Raw genomic sequence first — 13,628 nt, forward strand, 5'->3', positions numbered from 1 at the left:
CCAAATAGCAATGGGTCTCTTGACTAGTATGTACTAGTTAGTGACGAAGAGATACGTAATTTGCCCATGTGTGTTTCGTATTGCACCCAGATTGCCTTAACGTGCTCCCGTAGTGGGTACAGCCATTGATGGAAATAATGTCAGTAACATTTGTATAGATATTACTGGGTCTCTTAGCTGTTGCATAGTAACCATCACCTGTTAGTTTGATCTCCTATTGTTAGGTATCATTATGTATTAATGTTCTTTTACAAAGTCTCTCGGATAGTGTATCCTGCTTGTACATCAATGGGAGCAAGAAAAGAGGCTGCCTGCAATTGTTACCCCGTTCAAACATTTGGAAGTCCATGCAATAGTATCTATTTAGTCCAGATGCAAAATACAAAACATTGGTCCACTGGTGCATCCTCATACCCAAAATCAAAATCAGACTCGAAATGTGCTTAAATCAAATTACAAAGATAAAATTGAAATTGATCTTATCTGTTCACTGGAGAGCAGCATGGGAAGAAAAGGGTAGGGATCCTGTGTCGCGGGCCCGAGACATAGTCCCTTCCTTTCTTCCTGTAAAGATAAAACAAAGTCCGCTTAATCAAATTGCGATAGATATGCTGGAGATAAAGGGTCATAATACTAATCATTCATTAGAATAACAATTCAACGTTGACCCTTCAGGGCCAATATGCATACACCCTCAATGTCCATCCTCCCTAGAGTATCCCACCTATTCTAAATTGTGATCATGTTTACAACCTGTCTACCATGGATGAAATCTAATGCCCCATTAGTCGCCATATAAGTGTATGGCCATCTCCTCATCCATGTTGTGGCCATTAGGATATCGGGTCCCCATCCCAATTATGTGTCGTGATTCACGTTGCCTTAGTTTTAGAGTGCTGTCGCCTCCTCTTTTATTCGGTGTTACCCGTTCTATGTCATAGTAGGACAATTTTGTGTAATCCGAAAAATGCTTTGTTTCAAAATGACAGGCAATGGGGTACTGCTGGTCCTTGTTAGTGATTGCCCTCATGTTCGAGGACCCGTTTCTTCGCCATATGTGTGGTGCTTCCTACGTATCTAAGTTGGCAAGGGCATTCAAGCACGTAAACTACATTCGTGCTACTGCATGTGAGGAACTGTTTAATACTAATCATGCTGTTAGTACTGCTGTTCCAAAATTCTTTACGCATGCGGCTGTTGCCGCATGCCTTGCAGTGTCCGCATGGGTAGAAGCCTTGTAGGTCGATGTTATTGCTTCTTTCCTTGCTGGGTAACTCACTGTGGACTAACAGATCTTTTAAGCTGCGTCCCTTCCTGTAACCTATTGATGGATATGTTGGTATCATCTTGCCTATAACCGGATCTCCTTTGAGGAGATTCCAATTACGGGAGATCATTTTCTTTATTTGGTCTGAATGTCCATTGTATGTAAGTATCAGCCTGGTTTCTGCATTCTCACTGTCTTTTTTGTGGGTTGGAGTCAGGGGAGAGCTCCAGAATGGTGCCTCTGTCTATTTCCTTGACCCTTTCCATAGCCTTTTTGAGTACCCACATGGCATATCCTCTTTCTTTAAATCTTTGTGTCATAATCATTTGTTCCTTTCGAAAACCTTCCTCTGTGCTGCAATTTCTCTTTGCTCGGAGCAATTCCCCATAGGGGATGCTCCATTTGAGTGTGTTAGGATGACTGCTTAGAGCATGGAGTAATGTGTTACCTGCTGTGGGTTTGCGAAACAACACTGTTGTCAATTTGTTGTTTGCAATTTCTACACAAGTGTCGAGATATTCGACCTTTTGGTTACTCGCAGTGTATGTGAGGGTTAGGTTGTTGTTATTCTGGTTGAGTTTGGTGATAAAGTTATGGACTTCTTGTTTGCTACCTTTCCAGATAACAAACAAGTCGTCAATTTATCGTAGCCAGAGTATGACTTTTGTGAAATCGTGCTGCAACCTGGTTTCCTTCCTGATATCCTCCTCCCATGCTCCCATGAAGAGGTTTGCAAAGCTGGGTGCAAAGCTGGTCCCCATCGCCGTACCAAGGGATTGTTTGTAAATCACATTGTCAAACGTGAAGAAGTTATTCTCCAGACAATGTTTGATGATTTCCAGTATCATCAATGTGTGTTCCCTAAATCTTATGTGTCTGCGTTTAAGGAATCTCTCGCATGCTTCTATACCTTGTTCGTGATTGATGATGGTATAGAGGGAATTAACATCCATGGTTACCAATAAGAAATCTTCTTCCCAAATTAAATCATGTATTTTGACCAAAAAGTCCTTTGTGTCCTTGACATATGAAGGGAGAGTGATTACAAACTCCCTGAGGAAGTGGTCAGCGTAGCGAGATAGATTTTCCAAGACACATCCTCTGGAAGAAATGATGAGTCTACCCGGGGGAATGTCCTTATTCTTGTGTATTTTGGGAAGCAGGTACATAACAAGGAGGATAGGGAAATATTTCTTCAGATAACGGTACTCTTCCCATTCGATCAAACCCCTATCCTTCCATTCACCTAGTTTTTCCCAGATCTGTACAATACTGTTATTATAGTCTGCACGGTTAGATCTGGTGTATGTGCTCGTGTCACTCAGTTGTCTTATGGCTTCTGCTACGTACATTTCTCTAGACAGAATGACAATATTACCCCCCTTGTCAGCGGGTCGAATTACAATACTGTCATCCTCAGCTAGTTCTTGTATAGCCCTCCTCTGTGAAAGGGTAAGATTGTGTTTAAAAGTTTGCATTTTCTTGGCCCAGTTTTGTTGCCTGAATTTCAAAAGATTCTGGCCCACCTGTTCTTGAAAAGTGTCAATGTTATCATGGCTCATTGTAGGTAAAAAAGTTGATTTGGGTTTAAAGCCCGAAATGGTAGATGCATCGCACCTTATTTCCATTTCATTCAAGATGCGTTGAGCCTCAATATTGGCATCTCCGCTACCAGTGTCGTTTTGTAATTCATGCATTGCAACTAACAGGTCAATATCCCCTATAGTTAACTCCTCTTCTGGCACAGAGCTCTCTATTTGGGCCCTAGTTCTGTTTCTTGCAGGTTTCAATGTATGCCATTTTTTGAGTTTTAATTTCCTGCAAAATTTAAAAATGTCAATTCTGTCATTAACATAATCCATAGGGGTTGATGGACAGAATGAGAGTCCAAGACATAGGGTCTTTTTGTCTTTAAGACTAATGTTTTTCATGGAGAGGTTAATAATAGTTTGGTTTACCATGTTCTCATCCATTATATGTTGGTCTTGGAGCGTGTCTGTTTTCTTCCCACTGGCTCCAATTTGTAGTCTTTTCTGTCTCCTCTGTAGGATCCTATTCCGCCTCTTCCTCTTGGTCCTCTTGTTCTTCCTCTTCCCCTTCCCCTTCTCGTTGGAGTTTCTTCTCTCTGATTCTCCTGATTTGTTTTCAATGTTTGGCGGCTCCGTCTCATGAGCCGGTATTCGTCTAAAAAAGAAGTTGGACGTGTGGTGGCTTCCCCCTCCGACGTTGATCCTTCGGATGTCGGTGTCGCTTCTGAGCCTTCTGTCTTCGTATCGCTTGAATAAGTAATCTCGTCTTCATGTTCCGTTGGTGGTGTTGTGGTTGTTGGCACGTTCTTTTTTGCATCCTTCTCGTAAAGATGGTCATATTTTCTACTGTGCGTCAGGATTCTCCCTGATTCGTAATCACCACAATCTCTGTGGAGTTTCCTTTGTTTCCTAGCTTTCCCACAATGTCCACAGGGATAGTGGCCCCGCACTGGTGTGGTGTTCCATAGAGTGCCTTGGGTGATTGTTTGTAAAGGTTTTGGGCGAGTATGGATTAAGATGTCTCGCAAATTATTCGTTCGTTTGTTGGCGAAGCGTGGTAAAGGTAATGATAGGGTACCTGTAGAGAGGATTTTCCAGTGTTTTCGAATGATTTTTTGAATGGTATTTGTTTCTGGAGTAAATGTCGTGACGCAGGTAACTACCTCCTCGGTATTTCTCTGTCGGACTTCCAAGAGTGCTTCCCTGTTGTTGTTAAGTGCTCTTTTTTTGGATTGCTTAATTATATTCAATGGATAGTCCTGAGCCACTAGATTACCGCTTAGTGTTTCTGCTTCTTTCCTGTAATCTGCAGTTGACTCCCAATTCCTGGCCGTTGTGGGGTGTGCCCTCTTACTAGGACGACCAAGGAACTTAACCTCGAGGAAGGCAAAACGTGGGTCCAAAGATTACACACGAATTGCAATACAAAGAACTGCGTTTACCTTATTTGGTGTCCCTGCAACCTGCAATATGTGGGGATGACTACACGTCCAGTTAAAACTAGGATTATGGAACACCGCAGCAACATACGCTGTGGCAGAACAGCAACTAAAATGAGCACCCATTTCCTGTCCCACCCACATGGGGCAGATGAATTAACTTGGACAATCATCGAAAGCAACATGAACTGGTCAACGCAAAAATTGTTTGAGACAGAACAACGATGGATCTTTCGTTTGTCTACTCAGAAGAAGGGTTTGAACGATTCCATCCCGTGGTCCGAAATTCGGACTGGACATTGAACAGCAAAGGAGTGGCCGTCGTGATGTTTTCATCAACATGGAAACTTACGCTTATCCATGTACTAATCCTGTCTGTCATATACTAATGTACACTACATAACATATGTACGAAACCCACATAGAGTTGAACTAGTCATTTCATACACTTATACAGAAGCATATACAGTGCATATACATGTATAATTCTTTCCGTTATTGCACATTATTTAGGCACAGGCAACCTTCACTTCCTGTGTCTGGTGCTTATTATTATTATTATTTGAGTGACAGGCCACCTTCACTTTTTACATCTGGTGTCCTTTTTATCTCGCCCCCATAACATTGCGCTTCTGCCGTGACTCTGAGTCAACTTCTCTTGTTATTGAGTCAGGCACTACTTTTAGGAAAGGATGGCGGCCGTTTGAGCTACGTCTGCGCATGCTCAGTTTGTGAACGGTCTACTTCTTGGAGAATTCTCCTAGCTCTATCTGCATCCGGGAGCGGGGGAGACGATAACAGAGGATACCTGACCCTCTTTTTAATCGGCGAGTTTCTATTATCCTGCGCCACAGCGCATTTGTGTGTTAGTGCCCTTCGTGGGATCGTCGACTCACGCTCGCAATTCGAGTCAGTATGCACTTTTAGAACCTTCGTGTTTGCTTTCGCCGTTCCAGGTCTCCTTACGACCACCCGCACCACTTACAATTATAGAGGTCTCGATCCCATTTGGAACTTCCCCAGTTTAATAACTACTTTACTTCATTTTAACTTCCCCATTTCATTTACCACCACGGGGTCCCGCGTTTCTAGCGGTCACTTCCGGGTCCATTACCACTATTGGTCCTGCGGAGGCTCTGCATGTCCGTTTACCCTGGCAACCCCCTTTCTATATATTTGAGACAACTCGTACTCATTTGCTCTGCCACACCGTGGTTCTGCGGAGGCCCTGTATGTACAATTTTTCTGGCACTTTTTGTGAGATATTTTTGAGATATTTAATACTTCTCGTACTCATCGACTCTGCTTAAATCTAACTTCTCCCGTGCTAATCGTTTAGTAGACGCAATTCACTTGTTATGAGACCTATCGGTCTGCTATAGTTGCGGTACTAGTATCGAGTCCGTTCCTATCCTTTTTGGGTCATTCATTGCCCCTTATTTTGAATACACTCAGACCGATAGGCGTTTTCCCCACTTACATAGTCCAATCAACCGCTGACCGACCCCTTGGATACGGGGCTATTGTGGTACACCTTCTACTAAATTGCTTCTTTTCCTCTTTCCTCCTCATACTCCTGCAGTTGGCATCCTGAATAAATTATTGGGCCGACTGTTCCCTCTCCCCCATGTGGCATTACCTTCTGCAACACTAAGGTAAGACCTACCCCTCCTGGTGTGTAGTGGTCACGTGTTGATAGGGGTCTTTGAAGTACGTATTGGCGTTTGGTCATTGGTATGCTGGTTTATGTGTTTGTTTTGACTTACAATAGTCTTTTAACACTATGGTTTTTTTTGTACCATTTTTATTTATAGCCTCCCATTTTCAGAATTCTTTCTGTTTTAAGGGTTGCTTTATTCAATATATGATTGTGATATATTTGGGAGTATTAGCTGATGAATCTATGTCTTTATACTTCTTTTAGACTCCTAGTTTTTTTCAGCCTATTAGCTCATGTCGCTTTCCCCTTTCCGCCCCCCCCATCTTTTGTTCCCCAATTACACAGGTGGAAAGGTTGGGTTTTGCCCTTCACAGTAATCTACCTGTGAATCCATGATATCCTCCTATTAAGGAGGTTTCCCCTAGTGACGTCCTCCAGTGGTTTTCGTTACTACTCACCCGAGGTCCTGAAGAAGTGTCGCTCATCTTTGGAGCTTTCATTGACACGAAACATGTTGACCTAAGACATTTGAATTGCCACCTGGGTACCTTAAGTCCTGTTGTTGGCACCACTGTTTTTACCCAAGACCCAGTTCTAGTACTGAATAAATTCACTTTACAGACCTGGAAATCTTTTTTAACATCACTTAGTCACGTTACCATTACACATAGTATTGATTGCCCACAAGAATATACTTCACATACGGCTCCTCACAGATCAAAAGAACTCCGCCAAAGTAGCCACCAGGCCCGTTGGATATTGCAGCACCGGTCCGACGAGGAGCGCCCGATGATGAAGCATGACACCCCTAAAAAGGTGTGTGAGGGCATTAAAGATCTGGAAAAAGGATCCCCAAGCGACAGATATCTTTAGGCATACAGTGACACCTTTCACGTATGTGCCAGTGAAAATTAAATAGAGGAACTGACAACCATGTATATTTTTCAGGTATAATTGAGGAGCATGGGTTCAGGACCTCTCTAAAATATTAGCTCTTCAGTCCCCCCTCTTTGATTAATTGGAAATACTTGAGTAGACTGTGATTGATTTAACTTTAGTGTTTAAAGGTAAAAGTGTTAGAATGATTGTGAAAGTGAAGTGTAATTGTAATAGAGCATGGCATGTTTGATTGTGACATTAAAACAGAGTTGTCTAAGGATGGCACATGTGCACTGAGTACTATTCATCTTTGACTACACACTGTCCAACCACATAAATGCAGCAACCAAACTAGCCGCTAAAATGAAAAATTATTTAACAAGTCAATCTCACCACTGCATACCCTTATCTCTGTTCTGGGGACTTACCCGAAGAACCTTCTCATAGATAATGGGTACTATAAGAATGTAAGTTGCACAGTGATGTTGTGCAATATGTAAATGGGTACTATTATCTTGCACAGTATTTATCGAGAGTACTCCAGCACCTACCCCTGATAACCCCTCCCCCCAACCACGAGTATGGTCAAGACACCTGAATCATGTGCATATGTAACGTATTGTATCTCTGTTAAGGTAATGTATTTCTATTTTAAATGTACTGCATCATAATACGTACATGCACAGGCTGTAAAAGACATAAGCATCTATTGTTTTGTAGTGGATAATGAGTGAGTATGTTTTAGATGCCATCCCCCAGATGAAAATTCAGACCCAGTGTAGAATGTTTGTTACCTACCAATGGCCCACATGTCACCGAAATCCTAACCAACTTATCGATGTGCAAATGGTGACTGAAAAAATATGTTTCCGTTGTGTGTGTTTCCAGGAAAGGCAGCATATACATCAGTAAAGCAGTCCTTGGCATCACAGAAAGCTTGCATGTTGATGGAGTGCCAGGGGCATCTGTTGCCGACAAGGTAGCTGAACATGGGTGCAATCAATCATACCTAATTCATAAGGGAATAGATAAGGGCATAGAATCTCCATGCCAACAATTGCCTTACCTCCATTGACTGTGACATGGAGCTAAACTGGGGCACTCTCATGTTAGTGCACTTCATTACCTGTCACAGGCATTAAGAGTGGCTTGCCTGTGAGATGCCTACATTTGAGAACTGATCCTCTGGAATGACCCAGTGACCATGAAATGCAGTTCATTCAGTATTCTAACAAGGGGTAGAACAGCATGGAAATGGGCTGTAGGAGAATTATTATCCTGTTCACAGACTGCAATCACGTCAAGTATTCACTTCACGTGAGGAGTGGTATCTGGCAATGACTTCTTCTCTGGACATGCCAAAGATGTGGATCATTTGCCTGTGAAACCCTTTCTCTCCTCCTTTAATATTTTTTCCTCATAGCGAGAGGCAAAACTACAAAGACTTTCACTGACATAGTGAAGACCAAAAACAATTGTTTGGTGTCTGACTTTGTTTAATATGTGGTCTGATTGTATGTGGTTGGTTGGTGTTGTAATGTTTTTCATCTGGAGTCCAGAGTCAGCACTCCTCCCATTTGCATTACCAGTTGTGTTGCAAGTATTGTAAGGCTTTTTATAAATTTCAATCTGATAGCGACAGCTAACCGCAGATTCCTTACCTTTGAATTCTTCCTAGTGCCAGACTGGATCCGGAAAACTTTTCAGCAGTATCTCCGAGTGTCGGTAGAGGGCATCCTGGACCCGTCCGAGTCCGGGTTCCGCATCAACCACAGCACCGAAACTGCCCTCATCGCCGCCACCGATGACATCAGGACCCTGCTAGACAACAGAGAAACCGCGGCCCTCATCCTCCTGGGCTTGTCAGCCACCTTCGACACGGTCTGCCACCGCACACTGCGCACATGCCTCCACGATGCCAGGATCCAAGAGAAGGTCCTGGACTGGACCACCTCCTTCCTCTCCGGCAGAACACAGAGCGTTTGCCTCCCACCCTTCCGCTCCAAAGCCACCGAGATCATCTGCGGCGTACCCCAGGGCTCATCCCTCAGCCCAACGCTGTTCAACATCTACATGGCACCGCTCACCCACGTCGCCCGACTACACGACCTTAACATCATCTCCTACGCTGATGACACCCAGCTGATCCTCTCCCTCACCAAGGACCCCCACACTGCCAAAACCAACCTCCACGAAGGAATGAAGGCCGTCGCCGAATGGATGAGGAACAGCCGACTGAAGCTGAACTCGGACAAGACGCACGTCCTCCTCCTCGGATCCACCCCCTCGGCCTGGGATGACTCCTGGTGGCCGACCGTACTGGGAACAGCCCCATCACCCACCGACCACGCACACAACCTTGGGGTCATCCTCGACTCCACCCTCTCCATGACTAAGCAGGTCAATGCCGTCTCTTCCTCCTGCTTCAACACCCTCCGTATACTCCGCAAGATCTACAAGTGGATCCCCACCAAAACGAGGAGAACGGTCACCCAGGCCCATGTCAGCAGCAGGTTGGACTATGGAAACGCCCTCTACGTAGGAGCCTCGGCCAAACTCCTGAAACAACTTCAACGCATCCAGAACGCCTCTGCACGCCTGATCCTCGACATCCCTCGCCGCAGCCACATCACACCCCACCTGAGAGACCTGCACTGGCTCCCCGTCAACAAGAGGATAACCTTCAAGCTCCTCACCCATGCACACAAGGCACTCCAAAACACCGGACCAGCGTACCTCAACAGACGACTCACCTTCTACACCTCCACCCGCCAGCTCCGATCCGCCGACAGCGCCCTCGCCACAGTCCCCCGCATCCGAAGAGCGACCTCTGGCGGCAGATCATTCTCCCACCTCGCCGCCAAGACCTGGAACAGCCTCCCCATCAACCTACGGCAGACCCAAGACCTGCTGACCTTCAGGAGACTCCTCAAGACCTGGCTTTTTGAGCAGTAGCAGCATCACCCCCCCCCCCCCCCCCCCCCCAGCACCTTGAGACCCTCATGGGTCAGTAGTGCGCTTTACAAATGCTATGATTGATTGATTGATTGTGCAACTCAGTAGTGACATCGTCCACTGGATGTGATGTCGACCAAGTCCATATGAGCACCCCCCCTCCCGATGCACTGATGTCAGCTTATTCTTTTACGCGCTCCCAACGTAGATCCGGAACGGTTCCTCAGGCCATTTTTTTGGCCCGTTTCAACAATTTTTTGTCGAAGGAACAGTGCGCCTCTTTCTTTTTTCTCATGTCTTCGGAGTTCAAACCGTGTGGGTTCTGTAGGAGACAGATGTCGGCCACCAACCCACATACTATTTGTATGTGGTACCTTGGAGAGCACCACAACTCTGAGGTTTGCGGCTCCTGTTGTTGTCTTTAACGAAGGCATTGCAGGAATGGCGCATGAAGATCCTGGCAGCACCACTGGTGGAGGCCCTGCATCGTCGGTCTCGTTCAACATCCCTGGAGCGCTCGCTAGGCCGTTCCAGAAGCTGTTCCCGAGGGCGTCCATCGCGCTCCACGTCTTAAGGTAAGTCGTTCAAACACAAACGGCAAAGTCACTGCATCTCCTGTCTTCACCACAAAGGATCAGCATTTCAGATGTCCTCTCCCAGCCTCTGGCTGAAGAATCAGCACAAGAGTCCACCCCGTGCCTCCCTGATTTCCCTGGAGCTGGGGTGTCTTTGGGGCAAATGCGATAGTACTATAATTCCCTTCATGCCATTGTTGGAACTCCACCTCCCTCTGGTGCGCCTTCAAGCCCTAAACAAGTGCCAGGTGTCCTCACAAAATCCTCGCCAGCAAGGTTGCCCACAGCATCCGTTAGGCCCTGTGGATCTTTAGGTCAATCCGTATCGGCTCCAGTGCACAGCCCTTCCAGGTCTCCTACCTGTGATGCCATAGTATGGTCAGTTGACAGCGACATCGGTGGTGCCTCTCGATGCTGTGCTGATCTCTCTTTCCGACGCCGACACGATGCTGCACCGACATCAGAAGGTGCAGTGCTGGTAGTACCATCCGGCTCGGACACCTTCCCTCCTCCTTCTACACAGTCCCTTGTTGTTTTTCTTACAGAGAAGGCTTTTGGAGGTGAAGGAGAGGAGCTGAGGTTTATGAACCTCATGGACAGAACTGTCCAGCCTCCTATAGAGGATAGTTGACTGACAAAGATGGGTGAGGCTAGTGGTCTTGTGTCCTTGCCAGCTTCAGACCTTCTTTCTCCCAGCCTTGCTACAGAGGTGAGTTCCTCCCTCACTGAGGTGCTGAAGAGGGTAGATGCAGTCCTAGATTTGCAGCTTCCCTCTGTGGATGTGACCTCTGACCCCTTGATAGAAGCACTTCATCAGGGCCAAACAGGGGTGGAGCCTCTGCTCCCCTACAGAAAGCTGTGTATGACTTTTTATTAGGGTCTTGTGCCAAGCCGGTACGGGGGCCACTGTGGACTGGTCCATAGTCCAGAGACACCAGCCTGCCCCCGGGGACCCGGCCTGTCTTTTCTGGCATCCAACTTCACAAAGTTTTGTGGTGCAGGCCGCTATGGCATCTTCTGACCTTAGTGTCCTTCCTAACTTTCCACCGGACAGGGAGCCTAGAATGTTGGATACTTGTGGGGGAAACATCTTCTCTTCAACCAGCTCTGCATTGCGATAATTAAATACTGCATGCGTTCTGGGCTGATTTTTCCATTAGTTGTGGGATTGGGTGGTGTGCCTGCTGCCTTCGCTTTCGTAGGAGTCCAGGAGAGAACTCACCCAGACACTACAGGATGGGTGAGAGGCAGCTAAGTTTACAATAAGATGTGGTACAAATGCTACGGACTCAGTAGGTTGAGCCATGGCTCATTCTGTGGCACTACGCGGTCATGCCTGGCTACGCAACTCTGGATATTTCTAAGCTAGCCAAGCCACTTTGGATGACATGCCCTTTGACTGCATCCAGCTGTTTGGCATTTCATCTTACTACTTAGTTCCCTTCTTGGTTGGGTAGTAAGGGAGACATTCATATTTGATTATTGTTAAAGATGTGGCCATATCTGAGTGAAGTTCTATAACCTGTTCCTGTTGAGAGCAAGCGTCCATCTTCCTCCCACAGCCTAACTTTTGTTTTTTTTCCTTTGTGGTTCAAAAGAATCATCCCACCTTCTGCTGGCATCCAGTCAGGTGTTTCTGCCTTGTGCAGGTATTTCGTAGACAGCTTTTAGCTCCCACTACCTGGGAGATATTTTCTTTGTTGCCTGAAATGGGTTTTACACCTGCTTACACAGAGTCTTTATTTTTATTTTCTCTAGAGATGGGCTTCCTGATCAGGAGATAGTTGCCTGAATGGTATTTTTTTCCCTGCGCTGTGTAGAGCATCTTCAGATTGCCTTACGGGCATTACAAGGTATGAATATGTTACTTTTCGTATCCCTCATAGGAAGCTTATAATTTTGCGCACGAACATCCTTACGGAGGCTCTTGTTCCTCTTTGCCTCAATATATGAAAAATTACTTATGCTCATGTTTTGGTGTTATTTTCTTCTCATGAGAGGCTTTTTGTTCCCCAACTGAGCAGTGGGATGAGTGGTAAAGTCTATGATAATATCAAAGTCAAGAGGAGGGACTGGGAGCTTATGAAGGTCTAATGCCTGCGCTCCAAGGCTATAACCAAATCAAAAATGGGGATCACTGTTCCTCAGTGAGAAAGAAGAGTGTAGGTTCAGGACAGATTAGAAGGGGGACAGTCAACAAGACTGTTTCTTGCTTCCCTCACACATCCCCAAGGATGTCATGCTTAATCAACGGGCGGGTGCACCTCGGCGGACCGACGCTGCAATGCCCCACGGGTCCCCGATGGGTCACTTTGGCGGAGATCTTTTGGTTTTGTTGCGAGAGTGTCCAAGTGGGGTGATTCATGAGGTGTGTTGGGTAGTGGGTTAAAACTGATTATGAGATGTCAGATTTGCCTTTATTATATAGACTCCCTTGCCAGGTTAAAAGAACTCCGTAGGCTTCGCATCCAGTCTGTTGGAGCAGTAGACCTCCCACAACTAGGTTTGCCTTTCGATTATGTTGGGGGTTGGTGGGAGCGGATACGCTACTCATTGCACTATTGCAGAAGAAAAAGAGAATCCTCACCTACAGTACTGTGGTTCAAATCGCTCTGGGAAGTTGGAAATGCTAACTCATTAGTTAGCTAGACTCACTGTAGATTTGCTGCTAGGTGGATGCCTCTAATGCAGGGGTCTTCAAACAGTGGGACGGCCCGTAGGGTGGAGGTAACTGATCCCGCGGGGGGAGGGTGCCAGGCTCTGGTTAGAAGAAGCATTATACCGATAGCAGTACTTTGTTTTAAGCTGGAAACAAAAGATCAGCAGTAAGCTACTCTGTAATGGGCCATTACTAACATCTTTTGTCAATTATATTTGAGTGGGAGTGTGTGTCAAAACGGAAGGGACTCCAAATATTCTTCAAACTCCCAGCCCCCATGTCAGAAAATCACACTGTGGGTACTTTAAAAACGTTAGTAAGGCCTAGCTAACCAGAATAGTATGTTTGGCAATCATGCATTCAATTGCATTTGTAATAGGTTTATCATAACTGTAAGGTTTAAATAAGCTTAGACATATTTACATTCCATTGCAAATTAAATAGGATAATGGTGAAAAATTCTGGGGGGTAGGCAATTATTTATTTTTTTATACTGGGGGGGGGAGTGGGGGGGGGTCACACAACCTTAAAAAGTTTGAAGACCACTGCTCTAATTGAATACTTTTCCCAGGTAGCAATACTAGTTTTTCCTATGCTAGCCTAATGGCTGTCCAACTGTTGTGATCATGCCTGCACTGTAACCACTGCATGTCTTAGCATGCAGC

This window comes from Triturus cristatus, chromosome 2_1, assembly GCF_964204655.1.
Source record: "Triturus cristatus chromosome 2_1, aTriCri1.1, whole genome shotgun sequence".
Classification (NCBI taxonomy): domain Eukaryota; kingdom Metazoa; phylum Chordata; class Amphibia; order Caudata; family Salamandridae; genus Triturus; species Triturus cristatus.